This window comes from Gavialis gangeticus, unplaced genomic scaffold (genome assembly GCF_001723915.1).
Source record: "Gavialis gangeticus isolate Ggan-Ray unplaced genomic scaffold, GavGan_comp1, whole genome shotgun sequence".
In the NCBI taxonomy this organism is placed as follows: Eukaryota; Metazoa; Chordata; order Crocodylia; family Gavialidae; genus Gavialis; species Gavialis gangeticus.
This window is the reverse complement of record NW_017728983.1, coordinates 2,829,236-2,849,273: the sequence shown is the minus strand read 5'-3', so window position 1 is coordinate 2,849,273 and position 20,038 is coordinate 2,829,236. Positions and strand designations below refer to the sequence as shown.

At 44.1% G+C, this 20,038-nt stretch overlaps 1 long non-coding RNA gene across 2 annotated transcripts in view; it reads left to right on the top strand.

Annotated features, from left to right (window-relative positions):
* The first annotated feature begins 593 nt into the window (after positions 1 to 593).
* LOC109294466 overlaps positions 594 to 20,038 on the top strand; it is a 79,484-nt gene continuing 60,039 nt past the window's right edge. The window contains exons 1-2 of one of the 2 annotated variants that reach the window (XR_002096528.1): positions 594 to 721; positions 14,157 to 14,285. This is a non-coding gene — a long non-coding RNA (uncharacterized LOC109294466). Of the gene's footprint in view, positions 722 to 10,323; positions 10,364 to 14,156; positions 14,286 to 20,038 lie in introns of those variants that run through there. The other variant, XR_002096527.1, reaches the window with a different exon arrangement.

Sequence of the window (20,038 nt, the reverse complement as noted above, 5' to 3'; positions counted from 1 at the left end):
ATTAGGAGGGTTCCGATTCAATATGGAGCGATTAAAGGGTCCTGTGATTCAGTTTGGCCCCAATTCAGGCCAAATCTCCGCTGAATCGAATCAGGGACCGAGGTTTCGCAGAGCCCTACCTCATATGGTTCTTTATATAGCAATAACTACTGTTAGTTAGCTTGATCTACTCCATATTCAGCTTGCATTGTATGTCATCCATAGTGAACAACCTCAACCTGCCTAAATCGTTCCCAAATCACTTTCTGTTAGCTGTATTCCTCTAGTAACCGTTCTTCACTTGGCGAGCTGAGAAGCAACCATCTCTCTCCCGTTTGTCTGTGCTTATAATATGAAATGCACCTTTTTATTTGACTGTGTAGCCTGGGAGGGCCAGTTAGGCCCTCCTGAATGATATGATGTGACCCAGCACATATTTCTCATCATTCCCCTCTGCCCTTCATCTCTCCCTGTCTCTCACACCTTTAATTGCACTTGTGTTTCTGAAGCATATGGAATTCATTATTCAGCAAACAATGTTCTTTGCAATATCAGCCTTAATTAACTAGCCCCTCTGTATTTTCTTTCTCTTATCCTGGTTGAATCTAGAATCTACACGCTCTGAGACAAGCTGACGGCCCCCCACACACATCAGTGCCAGCCAGCCAGCCATGACCAGATAAGAAGAAATGGAATTCCTTATCACAAAAAAAAAAAGAAGAAAACCCTGCAAAAGGTCAAGGTTAGTGGGAAAGGGGAAGGTCCTCCAAAACAGCTAAAAAACCCCTTCTCATCCAAATCCCCATAGCAACAAGATGGAGCATCATGGGATGCCAGGATGAGAAAGGCCTATTCTGTTCTTACAGCAATCTTTCCACTTCATTAGCCTCTTTATCAAGTATATCTATACCAGGCTGAGTATATTTGTGTGTCAGGGAGCAGTACAGAGGATTCAAAAGCATGTTGACCTTTTCGGTGGGACTCAGAGCTACTTGTGGGAGTTGCAGCATCTCCTGCTCTCTTCCCTTCCCCCTCATCGCCAGTTCACATGACCTCGCTCTCTCTGGCCTTCTCATCAAAATCTGTATCTGGTGAGCGATGAAGGTTTTCTTTTTAAGGCCATGGAAAGTGTCCTTCAGAGGCGCTAGGGGAGTCAAAACCCTTGCTGTCAGAGCTGTGTGTCTCTGAGGATGATTAATGACTCTGCTTATAGAAACCCAAAATAAAATGGAAAAAATAAATACAAATGGAGTGTGTGTGGGGGGAAGTGAAGGCACAGAGAAAAACCTCATGGACAGAGTGGGTTTGCTGTAGAATTGTCTTGGTGTTCTCTTTGGAAGAACTAGTTATTCTTAAAAAGGCTTTTAGGAGGCTTTATTGAGACAAAAGTCTTAAGGTTTAGTCCTTTGACCTTGAAAGGGTATGCGCATCTGTGTGTGTATTTGTCTCTGTCTGCAGGATCGTGTTTATGGGATGGAAATAAGCTTAAGAGCACAGCCTTGATTTGATGGCGCAGAAACCGAATGTGGTTGTCTCAAACCATTTGAAAAAGTATCTGACATAGAAGAGAGCTTGGGTCTAATGCTGCATGGTTCATTCTCGGGGGACGCATCTACGTGAGATGCTGTTGTGTGGTAGCAATGAGCATCTGCATGATAGCTCATTGGTACTGCACAGTAGCATCGGGTAAAAAAAGTGCTGTAACAGTACTGCGTAGTAACACTAGTTACTGCGCAGTCAGCAGCTCATCTAGATGCACCCAAGGAGTCTTAAATTGCTTTGCAAATCTATGTACTAGCTGTTGGCAGTAAAAAAGTTAGGGAAACTTCATCAACTGCTGTGGATAAGTAATAGTTTGCACACAGCTTTAAATCATGGGGTCGTTTCTTCTGCTGGGAGAAATAAGTGTAGCTCATCTGAAGACACTGGAATTACACAAAATTATACCAGCAATGGAATGGGTGCTTGGAGTCTCCTTTACTGAGAACAGGAATATTAGCCAGGGCAATAATATTGTTCTACCTCTTTTTAGGATGAAACTTTTAGGTCATTATTTCCACTAAGAAAGGCGTTTCAGATGAGGGTTCACTGCTTTATCTGGGGGCTTGTCACATTGTGAAAAGTAAGCTCAACTTCGTAACACAAAAAGATGTGGTGTGAAACTCAAGATATTTTAAATAACATGAATTAGGTAAGGAACAACATGCTAGAGCTTAGCTTCAGGGCTGTAAAATATGTATGGCTCACTCAAGAGGGACAACACAATCACTCCTTGTAAAGATGCTTGAAACTGTGCCTGCTTAACTTCTAAATTGGCAACTTTATTTTTTTAATGCAAAAAGAAACATAATAAAATGTTTTGTCGCTTGCAGAAAAAGCCGTGCTGTGAATATGCTAGTCAAGACAGTTCCTGTGCTTTTTAATAGGCTGTATTGTGCAAACCCTTTTTCTCTATCACATAACTGATTCTCGCGGAGAAGCCCCCTTTAAGCTGTGTCTTACAGGGGTGCTGTTCTTCACTTGGATTCATTGTTTTGCAAGTCTCATAATTCCTTATATATAGACCAGGAAACTGAGGTTAAGTGACTTGCCCAAGGCCACATGGCAAATCAATGACAGCCAGCCCTTACTGACAGGAGCAGTTCTGATGACTTCATGCAACATTGACTTCAATGAGCACATTGTCAGCACTTAACAAATAGGAATAATCAATCCAATCACCATCCCATCTCCAGCCAAGGGAGCCTAAGGTGGGAGACTGTATTATGTTAATAAACAGTTACATCTGTGTTCAGTCATAAAAACAGAGATCGCCAAGAGGGAGCAGTGTTCAGGTTATATTCCTTGTTCCAGGAGTGGTGGACTTCCTTATCAAACCTCTCCTACTGGCAGAGTTCTTAAAATTTCTGGATGTTACCCTACGCATAAGCTGATATCATAATTCCTGCTATTGGGAAACTATCTATTGCACAATCCCTTTTGTCACATTTATCTGAGAAACCACAATTGAAGAAGAAAAGCATAACCTGTCTAGTGCCTACATATGAAGCATTCTATCACAGTCTCATAAGGTTTATACCATCCCATATAAAAGAAATACAACTTGAAAGGCAATATCTTTGCCTTAATTTGCTTGGAGATAAGGTATTTTTCACTGAGGTTTGGGAGGGGCTTTTCTTTCCCACTTTAGTGGCCTACAGAGCTTTATGTAGCGCCTGCCAGCAAATGGAAAGTAGCGTGAGAGTGAGTCTTTCTGGTGATGAGACCGCCCGTATTAGTTTTGTGGGTGTGATGTTTCAAGAGTCTGTTCCAATATTTATTGGTCACATATTGGTCTGTGCTCCCTTCATGGGCCACTGATCAAGTATCAGGAATATGTGTATTACCCCTTTCTCTACTCTGTTGTTTGTCTGGGCTTTATAATGCATGAATGCATCTATAGTTATGGTAAATGATATGCTCATCTAGTGTTGTGTTATATGAGTGAAGATTTTGCTCTTCAACATATCTCTTCCAAGTCCACAGTTTGGCCTGAGGAAATAGTTTGATCCTGACAAAGTCTCTGGACTGTAGTTCTGGGATATTGTTGATCATAGAAACTATGGCCTCTGCAGGCATCTCTTCTTTTTGTCTTGTTGCTCGTTCCACCAATACTGATTGTACAAAGGTGTTTCAGAAACTAATGACAAAACGACTGTCCATGCTGTATGTCTGTGACAAAGTGGGAGACCATGCAGTAGTACAGAATACTGATGGTGACTGATCATTTCACACAAAATGGTTTTATTTCAAAATTATTGTTACTTTTGGAAATGCCATCACATTGTAGTGTTGTGACTGCAGGCACCAGGGTCTGCAGGGGCCTACTGTCCGAAAGTGCACAGCTTGGGTTATCCTGCCTACTGGCATGCTTTTTAGCATTGTCTTTGATGGTCACTGTGTTGCAGTATCTGATAGTTTGCCTGCTTCCCAGAATTCTGAATAGAAGTCGATGATAATGAGGTAGTTTGAAAGGTTTGCAGTGAAAATCCTTCCCTACTTCCCCTCAAGGTCTCTTTAGGATGCTTGGTATTTTCATCGTCTCTCTTTGCTGCTTGGCCTTCATTTCCCTGCATCTCATATGTACTCATCAGTTCCCTTGCATCTTTGGTTGTGTTTGGCCGGCATATGGCAAAGCTGGATTCCAATATACAGCTGGATTCCAACATACAGGGTTCTGTTCCAAAAAGGCTTTGATGTATTCTTGAGAGAGTTTCTGTTCTTTAATGATCTAAGTGTTATGACTCAAGTGCCATTATAAAGAATGCTGTGTTGTACATGCAACTCATCTTGAGAGTCCCAGTAATCTTGAAAGGCAGGTAGGACTTTTCCTCTGGTGCTTGGCCATCCTGACAGAATGATGAATACAAGCACATGTAAATCTTTGTCCTGTTTAGTTAGTTCTTGGATTCTCTCCAGACCCTGCCTTGAAACTGGCACAGAACTGACATAGCTGGTGTTTCCTGTGTCTTTCTGTGATTCCTGAATTTCTATGTGGTGGAGGATCTTGTAATTGTGTTTGGTTGTTGTGCTCTCATGTTGCCAGGCTACACTGGATAAGAAGTTAGCTGTTTGAATCTCAGTCCTTTTCTTGGAGAACACATCAAAGTTATGTAAGATGTAGTACTGCAATGTCAATAGCATGAATTGAAAGCATTTTGAGGCTCCTAAGTTCTGGCCTTATTGAAAAATGGATTGTAGTGGATTGAGGTCATGTTCAACCCATATTCGATCTTTGAATATACTTAGTAGGCCTGTGCGAAGTGGCTAGTATTTGCTCCAGATTCGGCTGATTTGGGGGGAGAGTGATTCAATTCAGTGATTTGAATCACTGTCCTGAATCGATTTGGCCGAACCTGATTCGGAGATTCAGCCGCTGCTGAATCGGCCGAAGAATGTCTGAATCAAACAGGGCCCAGCCCCTGCCCACTCTCCCAGCCCTGTTAATGGCTGCCCCACCCGGCCCCAGCTCCCGGCTCTTTAAAAAAAACAAACAACCCCCCTCATTCACCGGCTTCTGCTCCGCGTGCATGGGGGCTCTGCCACAAGCCCCCAGAAACCTGGATGGCTGCTGCAGCATCCAGTGAGTGCGGGCTTTTTTTTAAGAACTGGGAGCCGGGGCTGAGCGAGGCAGCCATGCAGGGGCTGGGAGAGCAGGAAGGGATCAGGGGGCGTTCAGAGGTGCTGGGGGAGCAAGCAGGGAATGGGGCCTGGCAGGGGTCCCCCATGGTCCCCTCTCCCCTCCTCCAGCCCTGCACCCCACCCCCTACTTACAGGTGCAGAGTCTGGGTCCAGCTCCCTGTGGCAGTGAGTGGGGACTGCCTGAATCTCCAAAGCTCTCCGAATCTTTTCTGAATCAATTCGGACTTTTTTATTGGTTTCCCGATTAGATTCAGATTTGGAGATTTGCCAAAGATACTAATTGATACTTTTGTAGGAGTGAAACCCAAGACCCATCTCATAGGATGGGGGAGTTGTTTGCGAGGTCCTAGATACGACTGTATTATGTTGTGGTAACCATGTCCCTCCTGCAGGCTTATCCAGTCATAGCCTAAGGGGTTTTCAGCGCTCAGAAACTTTTTTTTTCTTGGATATTGTATAAATCCTATCAGTTTCTGAACTGAGTAGGTATCTTTAGTTGTGGGTATTTGGTCTATGGTGGTTAACTTTTGATCATAGTCCATGGAAGATCTACCCCTGGGATTGTCTCCCATAAACTGTTGCAGCCAATAACAGCTTCATTTTTTAAAATCCATATTTAGATTCTCTGGCTCCTTCCATCAGACAGGGGAGGTTGGGTTATGCCACAGTTTTTCTTATGCTGTCTCTGTTTCCACACAACCAAATGCCATCATCTAGGATACTGACCCCTCTGAGTTCCATTAGTTCATGTTGTTCATGGCATTGATGTTCTTCTGCTGCTGGGTTGTTCCCAAATGGCACCCCATCCATCTACATCCTTTTGAGCAATATCCAAACTGTAAGGAGATCATGGTTTTCTTTATCCAGGAGCACTGCCTGAAATCTGGCTTTGCCCTAAGGAACTGGAAATGTTTTCCTTTTGCCAACTTGAGTAATATTTTATCAGTTGCAGTTATTTGGTATTGGGTCCTTTGCTTAGGTGGCTTGGACTGGGAAAATATTCAGCTTACCTAGCTTCTTTGTGGCAGGCTGTCTGGCAGGCTTTGTGGCAGGCTTCTTTGTGGCAGGCAGCCCTGATTGTTAGCTTCAGCCCAAAGGGATCGGGCTCCCATTGGTGAAGCCACCACCCAGGGAATGGCAGAACAAAGGCAGTCCTGCCCTGACCCAGGGGCAAGGTGAGAATGAGGACCTGAAAAAGAACTTACCCCTCGAGCTGATTGAGTGGTTCATTCCCAATCTGGGGGTGGAGCCTCCAAAAGGAATAAAAAGCCAGTGTGCCCAGCACACAGGTGTCTTTGACAAGGCATGACGAAGAAGGCTTATGAAGAGCTGTTATAGCTGACCGGTGGGGCAAAGCAGTTGTCCCAGAAGCACCCGGAAGACATCTTCACCAGAGGGGAAGCAGATAGTGGCTGCATCCCAGCCCTGCCGCAGAGAAAGCCATGATGATGGGGCACAGGTCAGTGCACGGAGAGTCCGGGACCAAATGGGACCATGGCAGCTGCATGAGGCAGTGTGGGGCCCCAACCCTACATGAGGCGGGGGCAGAAGCCTTGGTGCATGGACCGGTGCACAGGGCTGGAGAGCCAGTGTGTGGAGGACCTGGGAGCGGATGGCACCATGGCAGCTGCACAAGGCATCGCAAGTCCCCAATCCTGCATGAGGCAGGAGCTAGGCCATTGGTGCATGGCCATAGAGCTGATGGGATGCCAGGCCTTCACGAGGTAGCATAGACCTTTCTCCCCCTTCCCCTGCATGAGGCCAGTACCCCTTCAGTGCACAGGGCAGTACACGGGGAGGAAGGTGGGATGGCTGGCTAAAAGAGCTGTACGAAACAGCTTGGGCCTTTTTTTCTGCGAGCAGTGCAGGTCGACCATCCCAGAGAGGGGGAGGGATGCCTTGCCCCAACACACAGCTGGGGCAAGGACCACCCCCCCTTCAAAAAACCGCAGGAGTCATAAGTCCCCTGGGAAGGGATTCCCACAAGTGAGAAGGGGGTGCTCCCCACTGTGGGCAGTTGAGGGGAAGCTCCTGACGGGAGGGGACAATTCACCCTGGGACATAAAGAGGGGATCTCAGGCTCTTGTTTGTTATAGGGAGAGGGGGTTCCCTGGTTTAGGGCCCTGCTTAGCTGAGTGACCTAGAGAAGGTAATGGTGTTTTGTTAGGTGATGGGGTCTCTGCTTGGGTTATTTCTTCTTTGGGCACAGCTGCTGTGCCATAGTTGAGTTCTGTTTTTTCCATGCCACTGAGGTTCTTGTTGTTACCCTGTGTCTTTATTGTTGCATTCAAAGAGGATTATAAGATGCCCTGTATTTGCTTTTATGGTATTGGTTATTTTATGCATATGTGTTCTATTTGATATAACCTTATTGCATATGTTTAGGTATTATCCTGTCACTGTCAGGTATTCCTGTCATTGGTGTAACCTTATTGTGTATGTTTAATTATTGACCCATCACTATCTCTTATTCTTGTTATTGGTCTGTTGATTAACCTGCATTTTCTTCATTGAGTGCCCCCTTCCCCTGTGGCCTGGAGGGCCCTGACAAGGGGCAGTGGCTGCAGGCTAACCCAAAAGCCACCGGATACTCGGCCTATGCTTGAGTTCAGGGTTAATTAGAGCTTTTGTTTGGGTGAATTCATATCTGTTAATAGCATTTATATATGCGTGTGTGTGTCAATGCGTGTGTGTGTGTGCATACGTGTATGCATATGTATGCATATGCATGTAAGTTTATGGCTGTAAGTCATCTATTATTGAGTAACATTAAACCTGTACATAGTAAAGAATCACTGTGACTCCTGGTTTGCTCTGCTCTGCTCTGAAGAGAAGGAGGTGAACTGGCCTACAGCTAGGCAGCCATGCTGCCCACAGCATTCACACTTCCGATAACCTCCCTTCCATTTGACACGTGGGTACCTTCCACGTACCACCCCGGTTATATCTTAATGGCTACCACACTGCCTATCCAACTTGTGGGCTCTGTGATTTTAGCAATGAAGCCCTCTTATTCCAAGTGCATTATGGCCACCATAGCTTCCATCCTCTTTTTAATGCAATGCATGCTTTGCAAGTTAGCTATTTCTCTTTTACCAATGTATCTGTTTCTAGGTGTAACATGCTTGAGAAACATCCTTGTCTTTCAGAAGCTTATTAGCAATCTATTAGTAGGGCTGTGCAAAATGGCACCATTTTGTTTCGACTTGTATTTCAACGTTTCAATGGAACAGTGTTTTGTTTTGAATTTTGTTTTGATTCAAAACCGCTGTTCCATTTTGTTTTGTCAAAACAGTTTAGCTGTTTAGATGCTTTTTAAAAGTTTTGCCCGTAGGCTATAATGGGGAAGCTCAAAACAGCCTATAACTTTGACATTTCTGGCCTGATTTGGATGAACCTTGTAGGAATGGTAACCCCATCTGAGGGCACAATGTCTGCCAAGTGTCAAGGAGATAGGTGCAGGGGTTTCAGACAACCTACACCTCAGGGTCTTGAAAGCAAAACTTGTGTCACATGTAAGTGTTAAGCCACAGCAGAGTCAAAACTGCAGGCATGCTAGCCCCTGATGAGGTCACAAAGCCTGCCAAGTTTCAAGTAGATAGGTGCAGCAGTTTGGGGGAAACTACACTTCAAGCTGCGGACAAACAAAACTCGTGACATGGGTGACCCTGTGTGCGTTAAGGCGCAGCTGGGTGAAAGCTGCAGGGATGGTGGCCCCTGCTGAGGACACGAAGCCTGCCAGATGTTGAGGAGATAGGTGCAGGGCTTCTGGGTTTTGGGGCCCTGCACCTCTGGCTTCTGACAGGCAAAACTTGTGACATGGGTGCTTGTGGGACTGACTGTGTCTGTCTTAGGGTACAGGGGGGTGAAAACTGCAGACCTGCTAGGCCCTGCTGCAGCCACAAAGCCTGCCAGCTGTCGAGGAGATTGGTGCAGGGGGATCCTGCGTTCTGGGGCCCTGCACTTCTAGCTGCTGACAGGCAACACTCATGACATGGGTGGGTGACACTGTGTGTGTGTGTTAAGGTGCGCCCTCACTTAACTGACACCAACGCAGAAAGCAGGGCGGTTCAAACAATGCTGCCTTCTTTGCAGTTTTTCCACCCCCCGCCAGAGCACTGGGATTGGAAGAGACCTCAGGGAAGGGTGACAGTCACTGGCCAGCTACACATGTCAATAATGAGAACGGTCCTTCCCCTCGCCCCCTTCCCCCTCCCATTCCTTACTTTAGTTTCTATGTCCCTGCAGGTGAGCCCATCTTGAGGTTTGAAACTCAAAACATTTCGAAAATTTCAAAACGTTTCAAAAATTTCAAAACGTTTCGACCTGCCTCATTTCATTTTGAGGCTGTTTCAAAGCTCTCTGTTTCATTTTGATTTCACTGTTTTGAGCTCAAAATGAGTCAAAACAGTGTCAAAACAAAACTGCTAGTGAAATTTCGCACAGCCCTATTAGCAGGTTCAGCACAGGGATGCCAAAGTGAACTGTCTGCTTTGGAAATTTGTTTTTCATAGAATCATAGAAAAAGAGGGTTGGAAGGGACCTTGGAAGGTCATCTCTGTCCAACCACCTGCTCAAAGCAGGATCAGCCCCAATTAGATCATCCCAGCTAAGGCTTGGTCTAGCCAGGTCTTCAAAACCTCCAAGGATGGAGAGTCCACAACCTCTCTAGGTAACCTCTTCCAGTGTTTTACTAATGAGAAAGTTTTTCCTAATAGCTATCCTCAACTTCCTTTGCTGCAACTTAAGCCCATTGCTCCTTGTTCTGTCATCTGCCATCACTGAGGACCGTCCAGCTCCATCCTCTTTGGAACCACCCTGCAGGGAGTTGTAAGCAACTACTGAATTTCCCCCTTGGTCTCTTCCCCTCCAGAATAAATAAGCCCACTTCTCACAGCCTTTTCTCACAAGTCATGTGCCCCAGCCCCTGAACCATTTCTGTTGAGCTCCACTGGACTCTCTCCAATTTGTCCATATCCTTTCTGTAGTGGGGGGCCCAAAACTGGACACAGTACTCCAGATGTGGCTTCACCAGATCACTTCCCTTGATCTACTGGCAAAGATTATACCAATGCAGGTCCTCCCTCCTTCCCCTCTTGAAGATGGGTGCAACTTTGGCCCTCTTCCAGTCCTAAGGGACCTCTCTGGAGCACCATGAGTTGATTCTTTGAAAATCTGCTCCATGATTTTTCCAGGGACTGAGGTGAGGCTGACCAGTCTGTAGTTCCCTAAATTCTTCCTTCTTCACCTTTTTAAAGATGGGCACTATATTTGCCCTTTTCCAATCATCTGGGACCTCCCCTGATCACCATGAGTTTTCAAAGATGATGGCCAGTAGCTTTGTAATTACATTGGGCAACTCTCTCAGCTCCCTTGGATGCACTGCATCCAGCCCCATGGACTTGTATATGTACAGTTTTTCTAATTTGTCCCTAGTGTGTTCTTTTGCTGCTGTTGACTGTTCACCTTCTCCCCAAGCTGGGCTTCCCAGTGCAGCAGTCTGGGAGCTGCCCTTGCCTGTGAAGACTGAGGTGAAGAAGGCATTCTATACTTCAGCCTTTTCCTCAACACCTGCATTAGGTTGCCTCTCCCACTGAGTAAGGGACCCACACTTTCCTTGATCTGTCTCTTGTTACTGACATACTTGTAGCACCCTTTCTTGTTACCCTTCATGTCCCTTGCTAGCTGCACCTCCAATTGTGCTTTGGCCTTCCTGACTTCATCCCTGCATGCCTGAACAATGCTTTTATATTCTTCCCTAGTTATTTGTCCAATTTTCCATTTCTTATAACCTTCATTTTTGTGATTTAGTGTACCAAAGAGTTCCCTGCTAAGCCAAGCTGGTCTCCTGTCATACTTGCTAGTTTTCGTGCACATTGGGATGATTTGTTCCTGCACTCTCAGCAAGGCTTCTTTAAAAATACAGCCAGCTCTTCTGGACTCCTCTCCCCCTTAGACTGGCTTCCCATGGGATCCTGCCCATGAGTTCCCTAAGTGAGTCGAAGTCTGTTTTTCTGAAACCCAGGATCCTTACTCTGCTGCTCTCCATCCTTCCTTTCCTCAGGATCCTGAACTCAATCATATTGTGGTTTTGCTTATGTGTCTGTTATATAGATAATTTTTTCCAGGTTTAGCGTCCCTAGGTTTATGAGTTACTTGGCTTCAGCTGAATGCAGTTGCTTCTGAGTTGTCTGCATTACCTGAAAGTTTGCCCTGTACATTTTTTATAGCTTGCAATTTACACTGACCTTGGTGGTATTTTAATTTTATCATATAATTTCAATGTGATATTACTTGGTGGAAATTTTCTATAGCTGAGGAAGTCACTGTAGCCTATCACATTAACTGATGTCCCGTTCAACATTCAGTTGCCTATTGGTTTGCTTGATGCTGCTTTGTCTGCATCTGGAGGTAACCTGAGCTCTATAAACCATTTGATCTGAATGGTTTGCTCTGCATTGCTATATGTATACAATATCTCATTGTCTTCTTAATCATGGCTCACTTCCTTGCTGTGATGAATGTTTTTGCAAGCTTTGTTATACTCTGTCCTGCCACAATTATTACATATGGCCCTGATTTGTGGAACATTTTCCATTGTTTGTTTATCATACTTATGGTAGTAATGCCTGCAGGACAAACATGAATGGGTCCCCATGGAGCTAGGCTGTGTATTTCACAGAGGACAAGATGTCTCTACTACAAGAAGCTTGCAATATAAATAGACAAGACCAGGCACAGGTTGGAGGGAAGGGCTTAACAGACAAGAAGAGTATACAGTTGGGATGGGGATAGTAGTTTTGGGATACTGAGGGGGTATGGGGAGGGGCATCGAGAATGTTCTTGTGGAGCAGAGATGTAACTTGAAGTGTTAGTGCCCTGAGTGTGGTGTGCATATGAATACAGGCTGGAGTGGTGGCACTAAGCTTGATGGCACTGCATGGTGGCACAGGCTGCACAGTGGCACTAAGCATGATGGTGGAACCATACTTAGGATGGTGGTACCTACAGGCCAAACAAGAATGGGTCCCCATTCTCTCATTCCCTCTCTGCTGGAACATGGAGCTGGTGCCCACCTTGCCCACCCCATGCAGAGACTGTGGGGGCAGACAGAGAGGAGGAAAGAGCACATAATCAAAATACAGAGGGTGAGGGTTCAGCCCAGACATAAATAGCTAGGCCTGTGGTAGGCCACTAGGAGCAACCTTGGGGTCAGCAGAGTGGAGGCATAGGTTACCAGAGCTGAGAGGGGAGATCCAAAAGACAGTCTGAAACGTAAACTGAGGTCAGGAGCCAGAGAACCAAGATCAGGGTCAAGGAAGTCAAGCTGAGTTGGGATGCTGGGAAACCAGAGAGAGCAGGGCCAGTGCCGGTTCAGGGAAGATCCAAGATCAGGGTCAGGGAAAGACAAAGCTGAGACAAGAGCCGGGAGAAAGCAGTGAACATGAGGCTGAAGACACATGCCTGCCTTCCCCGTCCCCCTCGCAGGCCCTTCCCCACTCCTTCCCTCACTGTGGAGGCCTCAGTCTGCCCCCTTCCCACTCCCTATACCTTCTCCCCACCATTGATTTACCTGCAGGGAGCTGCTCTTCATGCTTCCTGGCTGTTTCCTGGCCATGTGCATGTGTGTGGGTGTGTGCATGTATGCAGTGCCCCTTGCATCTCACTCCTGGCAGCCCCTTGCAGGCTGGAATGCTGCCAGTCTGCAAGGGGCAACCCACTGTTTCCAGATCCCTGTAAATGCTGCGAATCTGGGACAAATGCTGTCCTGGAGTTATGCAGCCCAGGACCAGGACTTGAGGTTCTCCTTGTGGGACTGTCTCCCCAGCTAGGGACGGGTGGTCGCCCTAGATGCAGAGAACCAGGTTAGTTAGCCAGGGATCAGGGGCAGGTGTGATGACTCACATGCTTGGCCCAGATGGGTATGCTTGATCAGAGGCCCGGACAGAGAAAGTTCAATCAACACTGTTCCAAATTATTTCTGAAACCCAGCTCTGGCCTTTCCTGCATATGCTATGGTTAGCTGGAGTCTCTGGTTATCTGTTATTTTCAGGACTTTTTCCAAAGCCATTTAGAGTTGGGGAGTGGAAGCATTACCTGGGCCCTCATATTGCCTTAGCTGAGGGGGTCTCCCTGCATCGATCTGGGTCCTGAGGTTATTGAGAGGTGTGACCACAGTTGCGCTCCAATTTACCCTTTCCCCATTTCAGCAGTTTCCTATTTGACTGCTTCTGCATCTGTTCATTATATTTTCTCTCTCTCCGCAGTACCAGAGGTTTCCCTTTTCAGCTAGTTTCATCTCCACTGATCCATATATATCCATATTTTGCACAAATTTGGGGTGTTTTTCCTGCTGTTTTTAGGTTTTCTCTTTGGCATTTGGTGAAACATCTGGATATGCTCTACTCACGCTCTGCCTCCAGACACAAACCTGGGTTTTCACCTACCTACAAGCCATGGTGGAGATAGCGTGGGCTGGCTGAGGATTCCTGCTTGATAATGTTGTTCCTAGTACACCTTGCAAATTAGTACATCTTTTATGATTTGATCATTGTGTAAGTCAGTCATTCTTCATAGTTTAGCAACACAAGGATCCATTGTTATGCCAAATTCATAACTGTGAATGTTGAAAAGATACCATTTGTAGTTGATATTTTTGTTGGCTGAAAATGCTTTCTTGCTGCCTTCCTAAGGTTTTATGTGCATCATTCCTGTGTGTGCTACTGACATGTCCAGATGGAGCTGGGCCCCACGGCAACCTTTTCCCACTACAGCTAACAGCATAGCTACTTTCATTTGGTTTTTGTTTGTATGCAACCCTCTTGCAATTTCATAATTTTCCCATTGTGATTTAAAGAATGTCCACTTGCTAAACATATCCCCTTTCATGTCCATCTGTTTGGGAGAAGGAATTTGGTATGTTGCCGTAATTATAATTTTCTCTTTTGTTTTTTGTGTTTCTTGAGTTTCTTCGCTCTGCTTTCCTGTATATGCAGGAGCCAACTCGCTTCTGACACCATATCCAGTGTTCAAGGACAAAAGAAAAGAATGCCAAAGCAGTACAGCATTCTGACTTTATCCTTCCTCCACACATGCTGGTTTCCCTTATCGAGTGCTTCCCAGGGGTAGAGCTCTCCAACTTTCTAGCCATAACCCTATATACTCCCAGACTGTAATGCCCCCTATTGGGAAGCTAGCTATTGTAACCATCTGTAAAACAAAATGCAGTATTGATCTTTCTTCCACACTCTAGCAAAGAGTACATTTTGAAAGTCTTCCTCTCAGAGCAGTTTGTTTTTATTCTGCATTTATCAAGGCTAGCCATAATCTGAAATAGCAAAGCAAGCCTTTAAAAGGAGGCCAATGTCAATAAAATAAAGAGAAAGAAGGGGTTGGATATGCCATATTTGTTTATTTTTTTAAAGAAAACCTAGAGACAAATAATTTCAAATTACTGGTGCGCCTTCAAGGTAGAAAAATCAACTGGATGTAGTCCCTCATTATAATTCACAGAATCATGCTGGCAATGTCTTAGTATATGCCTTTTTGAAACATATAAGCAGGTGTTCATTTTCTGAAGAGACAGTGCAGCATAGTGGATATAGTATTGGCTTGGGAATTACATGACCTGTGTAATATTATTTCTTTTACTCTTGTTCTGCGATGTGACATTGGTCATGTTGCTTCACCCCTTACGTGCCCGTGCTTTCCTCCTGCTTTCCCATTCAGGTAGTGAAGTATCAATTCTGACCTCCTTTCTGTGTTTTGAGGATGTGCAGATGAAAAGCACTTTGCAGGACCTAAATATTGTTGTATTATCTTATTCTATAGCAGCTCTTTTGCCATTGTCATCATGATGATTTCCAACATCATTCAGTGGTGCATTAAATGATGCAGAAAGCATCTGTCACATGTAGTTTGTTTGTTTGCTCCCTGTCTCATGACATGAGGTACTGTGTGGGCAGTGCTTTTTTGTTTTTATTGAGGTTTTTGTTTTTTTAAATACATTATGTGTCCACAGTGTGTTTATATTATTGAAAACAAGGCTGAAGAAGCACGTCTTGCTTGTAGCTGTTCTTAGTCACTGTGGGAGTTCGCCGCACGGTTTTGGACTGGTCCCTAGGAAAACCTGGTATGCTTAAGCTGAGGAATCTACACAAATCATATTCGAATCAAACACATTTTTGGAAAATTCTCCAGGATATTTCATCACTCAGAGCACAAGATCATGCATCTTGAGATGATTACTCAAACTTCCAGATGCTCAGCATGACAGTCTAGACAACTTAGTTGAAGAAGAGGAGTGAAGAAAGCAGTCGGAGTGGTGTAGACAAGAAAGCCCCTATAATGGATGGTTTTCAGGCAGAGTTTTATTCAAGATATCCATACTCTTCTGTTCCTAATACTCCAGAAATACTAGAATGATTCTCAGATGCCTGTGTAGTGTATAAGCAACCCTGATGGAATTTGGCCCTGAAGCTCTTTCTAAAACCAGGTCTGAGTCTGAAATCTTACTGGCTCTAGAGGGGGATAAGACTCCCCTTGCAGCAGTGTTGTTCTAATACTTCATCACTACATTATGGTTGGTGTCCCGCAGCCACATTGGATGGGTTCTATTCAGACATATTATTTGAGAGCAGTGATGACAGGATCTTATTCAAGCGGAGGTGGAAATGTATGATTTCTCATACATGTAAGCATCCCAATCAAGTTGTGTTTTCCAAAGGAAGAAACCCTGGTTCTTCCTGTAGGGACCATATTCTGGTTCCTGTGTCACAGATGTTAAACTGTCATAACTCTGTTGTCCTTAATGCATTTATCCTGGGTATAAGTGTACACTGAATTTGACCTGAGGTATTTAATGCATTACATAATGCCCAGTAAGGTAGGATAACAGGTGTTCTTTTTTTCATATATGACTTTAAGTCAGGGTTTGACTGTGTTGAGTGAACCTAAGCTTTTTTTCAGTTCGTCCTGCAACTCATGGCTAAGTAGGTTGATGAGGTCTCCTGCAACCTTAATTTGCTACTAATAAATAGGGATCAATCAATACAGCAGTAACAAGACCCAATTCTGCTAATTTGATTCATATTTAAGAGGGCTTAACTCTAAAATGGATCTTATTGATATTTCTAGAGCAATCTACTGGGAAAGATACTATTCAGTGCAAACCCATGTGGGAGCAGTGACCCCAAGGACAGATGAGCAATCCTTTAAAAGAAAAGAATTGTTTATATAATTTATGACTGATGCTGAGAGATCTTCCAAAAATTATTTATGAGAACTAGAAAATGCATTGGGAGAAACACTAGAATGGCCCACTTCCAGTTATCTCCTAAGCTAAGTTTGGTGCTTAGTTTGAAATTGGAGTTTCTTCCCTTTGGAGAAATTAAAGATAAAATAAGAGACTTTCTTTTAACCAAAAGTAAAATCCACCCTGTATGAAGAATGTGAGTGTATTTGGGGAAAGGAGGTGGCTATTGACTGAGTAGCAGCTTTCAAAACTGAATCAAAATAATCTTGCCGAGAACAGAAAATTACTTCTCTAACAAGCCTTTCGCTAATCCATCATATTAGTTAAAGAACCTTTGAGAAGATGATTTGGATAATCTGGAGAATCATTTTCAATATGAATCCATTCTGTGATGTTGTTTAGGGCATGAACAAAGGTCCATCGCCCCTGCCTCTCAGAAGCTGTTTCCTGATGCTGCTAAATCCCATGAATTTCTCCTTTGTGAGTCCTGTTCGGAGCACATCGTCAGCTTAGCTACTTTTGGGTGTACTACCCATTGCCCTGTGGCACACTTACCCTGGAAACCCGTGGACTCATAAAGGTGACAAATTTATCCAAAAGCTGTGGGATGGTACTGATGGGAGACTTCAATTTTCCAGACATCTGCTGGAAGAACAATGCAGCCAAACATAAAATGTTGAGCCAGTTCCTAATTTGTGTAAAAGATAAGTTTCTGTTCCAGAAGGTTAAGGATACAACTAAGGTATCATCTATTTTGGATCTTGTTTTGACCAATAGGGAAGAACTGGTAGAGGCTGTGATGGTGAAGAGCAATTTGGAATAAGTAATTACTATATGATAGAATTTCACATCCTGAGACAGGGAAAGCATAAAGTCAGCAAAACTAAGATGCTAGATTTCAAAAAGGCAGATTTCACCTGACTCAAGGAGCTAACAGGCATGGTGCCATGGGAAGATAGACTGAGGGATAAACATACCTAGGAGGGCTGGGAGCTTCTAAAAGGCACAGTACTGAAAGCTTAACAAGCAATTGTTCTGACACAATGAAAGCACAATAAAAATGGTAAGAGTCTAATGTGTCTGCACAAGGAGGTTCTAGGATGCCTCAAATGCAAAAGGAAAGCATCCAGGCAATGAAAAACCAGGCAGGCCACCAAGGTCAATCGGGCAGGTCACCAGGAAATATATTGCAAGAACCTGCAAGGACAAAATTAGTTAGGCAAAGATAAAGAACAAGCTGCTTGTGGCAAAGGAGACTGAAGACAACAAGAAGAGGTTCTGTAAGTACATTGGCCAGGAAAGAAAGATCAAGGAAGCCATGAGTCCACTGCTAAATTGCCAGGGGGAACTGTTAACAGAATATAAAAGGAAAGCATAGTTACTCAACAGCTACTTTGCCTCAGTCTTCATAAAAAACATTAAGCTGTAGCCAGACACCTGAAAAGGATTATTTGGATAAGGAAGGGGAGAAGCTGAGGCATGAAATAACAAGAGAGACAGTCAGAAAGCTTTTGATGTGTCTGAATGAACTCAAGCCAGCAAGACCAGATGAACTTGAATGCACGACCCAGAAGTTTGCCTTCTGTACTTTATAACTTGGTTGAAAACTCTGATAAATATCCGCCACTGATAGCAATCCATTCAATTTAATGTCTGGCTTTTGCTTGGGTTGTACGCTGCTGATGATATTTGTAAGTCTGGCTGTACTTCTGGTGGACTTCCAGCCTTTGCATCCATGTATTAAGGTAGACAAAATATTTGAATTCAGAATTTACCCAAATTCTGGAGAATTGTGGACCCGATTTTGTTTAAGATGATAAATGTGGCTTCACATTTGTCAACCACCTTGTCAATAACTAATGTTGTTTTCTTCTGGACCTTCCCATTGGCTCACTCATAATTGCCAACATATACGCATAGACCCACATTCTAACGTAATGCTCAAGTTATGGGACACTGTGATTATCTTGTTCTTCTGGATAGTATTTCAGTCTTTCTTTGCATATTGATTGAACCATACTTTAGATGACCTATACCATCATCAAAATCTAAATCTAATCTACTGCTGCTGAGCCATGTGATACTTGTGTCCATCCATGTTATTTTTCTCTTAATGAAGTCAGTGACAACGATAAACAAGAAAGGTTAGAGAATAAATCCTCATTTAACTCTACCATACTACCCTATTCATCCAAATTTATAAACTTTAAATGTACAAGCTTCACATTGACATAAAAGCTTGCAGACATCCATTCTTTTGCTAATATAACATAATATATCAAGGTACTCCAGGCTGAATTGCAGTCAAATGCTTTCTTGAAACATATGAGATTTATAGGCGATTACTTTTTGTTATTTGCTGCTCTAATTCAATACAAATCTGGTTGAAATGTGATCTTCCAGGTCAAAAGAGAGTCTGCTCTTCCTTCATCTTTGCTTCAGCTGCTTCTGCATTCTGTTTGAAATGGTACTGCCTGTCATTAAAAGGCATGTAAGAACTTGCCAATTATTGCAGTCAATTAAATAACTTCTCTTGGCAGTTTGACTACAATGCCATTATTTTCATTGTTCTGGAAAAAAATTTCTGGCCCCATCCTTTATTGAAAAATTTGGTTTTTTTTATCCTTAGTCTCATCAGAATAAGCTTTCAGTATTTCCCTGGTGATTTGGTCTCCATCTGTAGCTTTCCTAGATTTTAAAATTTTATTGTGGTAACTTTTTTCACATCTTCATTTGTAATGTGATATGCAGCAATGTCTAGCTTGGGTTGTTTCGCTTCTCAGCCAAAGCCAGTATGTGACACTTGCCTGTGCAGCATCTCTTGAAAATGTTCTGGCCATTACGCTCTTTGTTCTTTTTCTGTTGTTAAGATCTTTCTTTATTTACCCTTAAGAGGGCACTCCAGCAATTGTAAACTTACTGGTTAGAATCTTATTGAGTTGAAAAAGTGTTTTGCAATCACCACTTTCAGTGACCGCTTCAACTTCTTTGGTGACCTTATCCAGGCATTTCATTTTGTCTTTTCTTGCACTTTTTAAAAAATGTTTTGCCCTTTGTTTCATACACATTTTGGCTCCTGGTTTTTTGGGAAGTTGTTGGGGGGGAGTAGGAGTGAAAGTTTGATCTGGTTTCCTTTCTTTATTACACACACTTCTCCCGCTTCTCACCTGTCCTATGGTGCTTCAGCACAGAAAGAATCATGACATGTTGATGTTGACTTCTGATGGTGCATCTAGTGCTTATTAGGGTTGTGTGAAGCTTTAGGTGCTGATTCGACTTGGAGGAGATCCGGCCTGATTCGCTGGCCAAAACTCTGAATCCAAATCAAATCGGGAGACCAGTTAAAAGGTCTGAATCGATTTGAAGCTCTCCGCTGCTGCAGGGAACTGGATCTGGTCTCTCTGCTGCTAAGCAGGGGGTGTGGAAGGGAAGTTGGAGGGGGGGAAGGGACAGTGGGGTGACCTCTGCCAGGCCCCATCTCCTGCCTGCTCCCTGAGTGCCCCCTGACCCTGCCTCCTGTCCCAGTGCCCTCACACTGCCCCACCCCGCCCTAGCTCCCGGCTCTTTAAAAAGACCCTCATTGCCCCCCACTGCCCCATGTTGCATGGGGGCTCTGCCACAAGC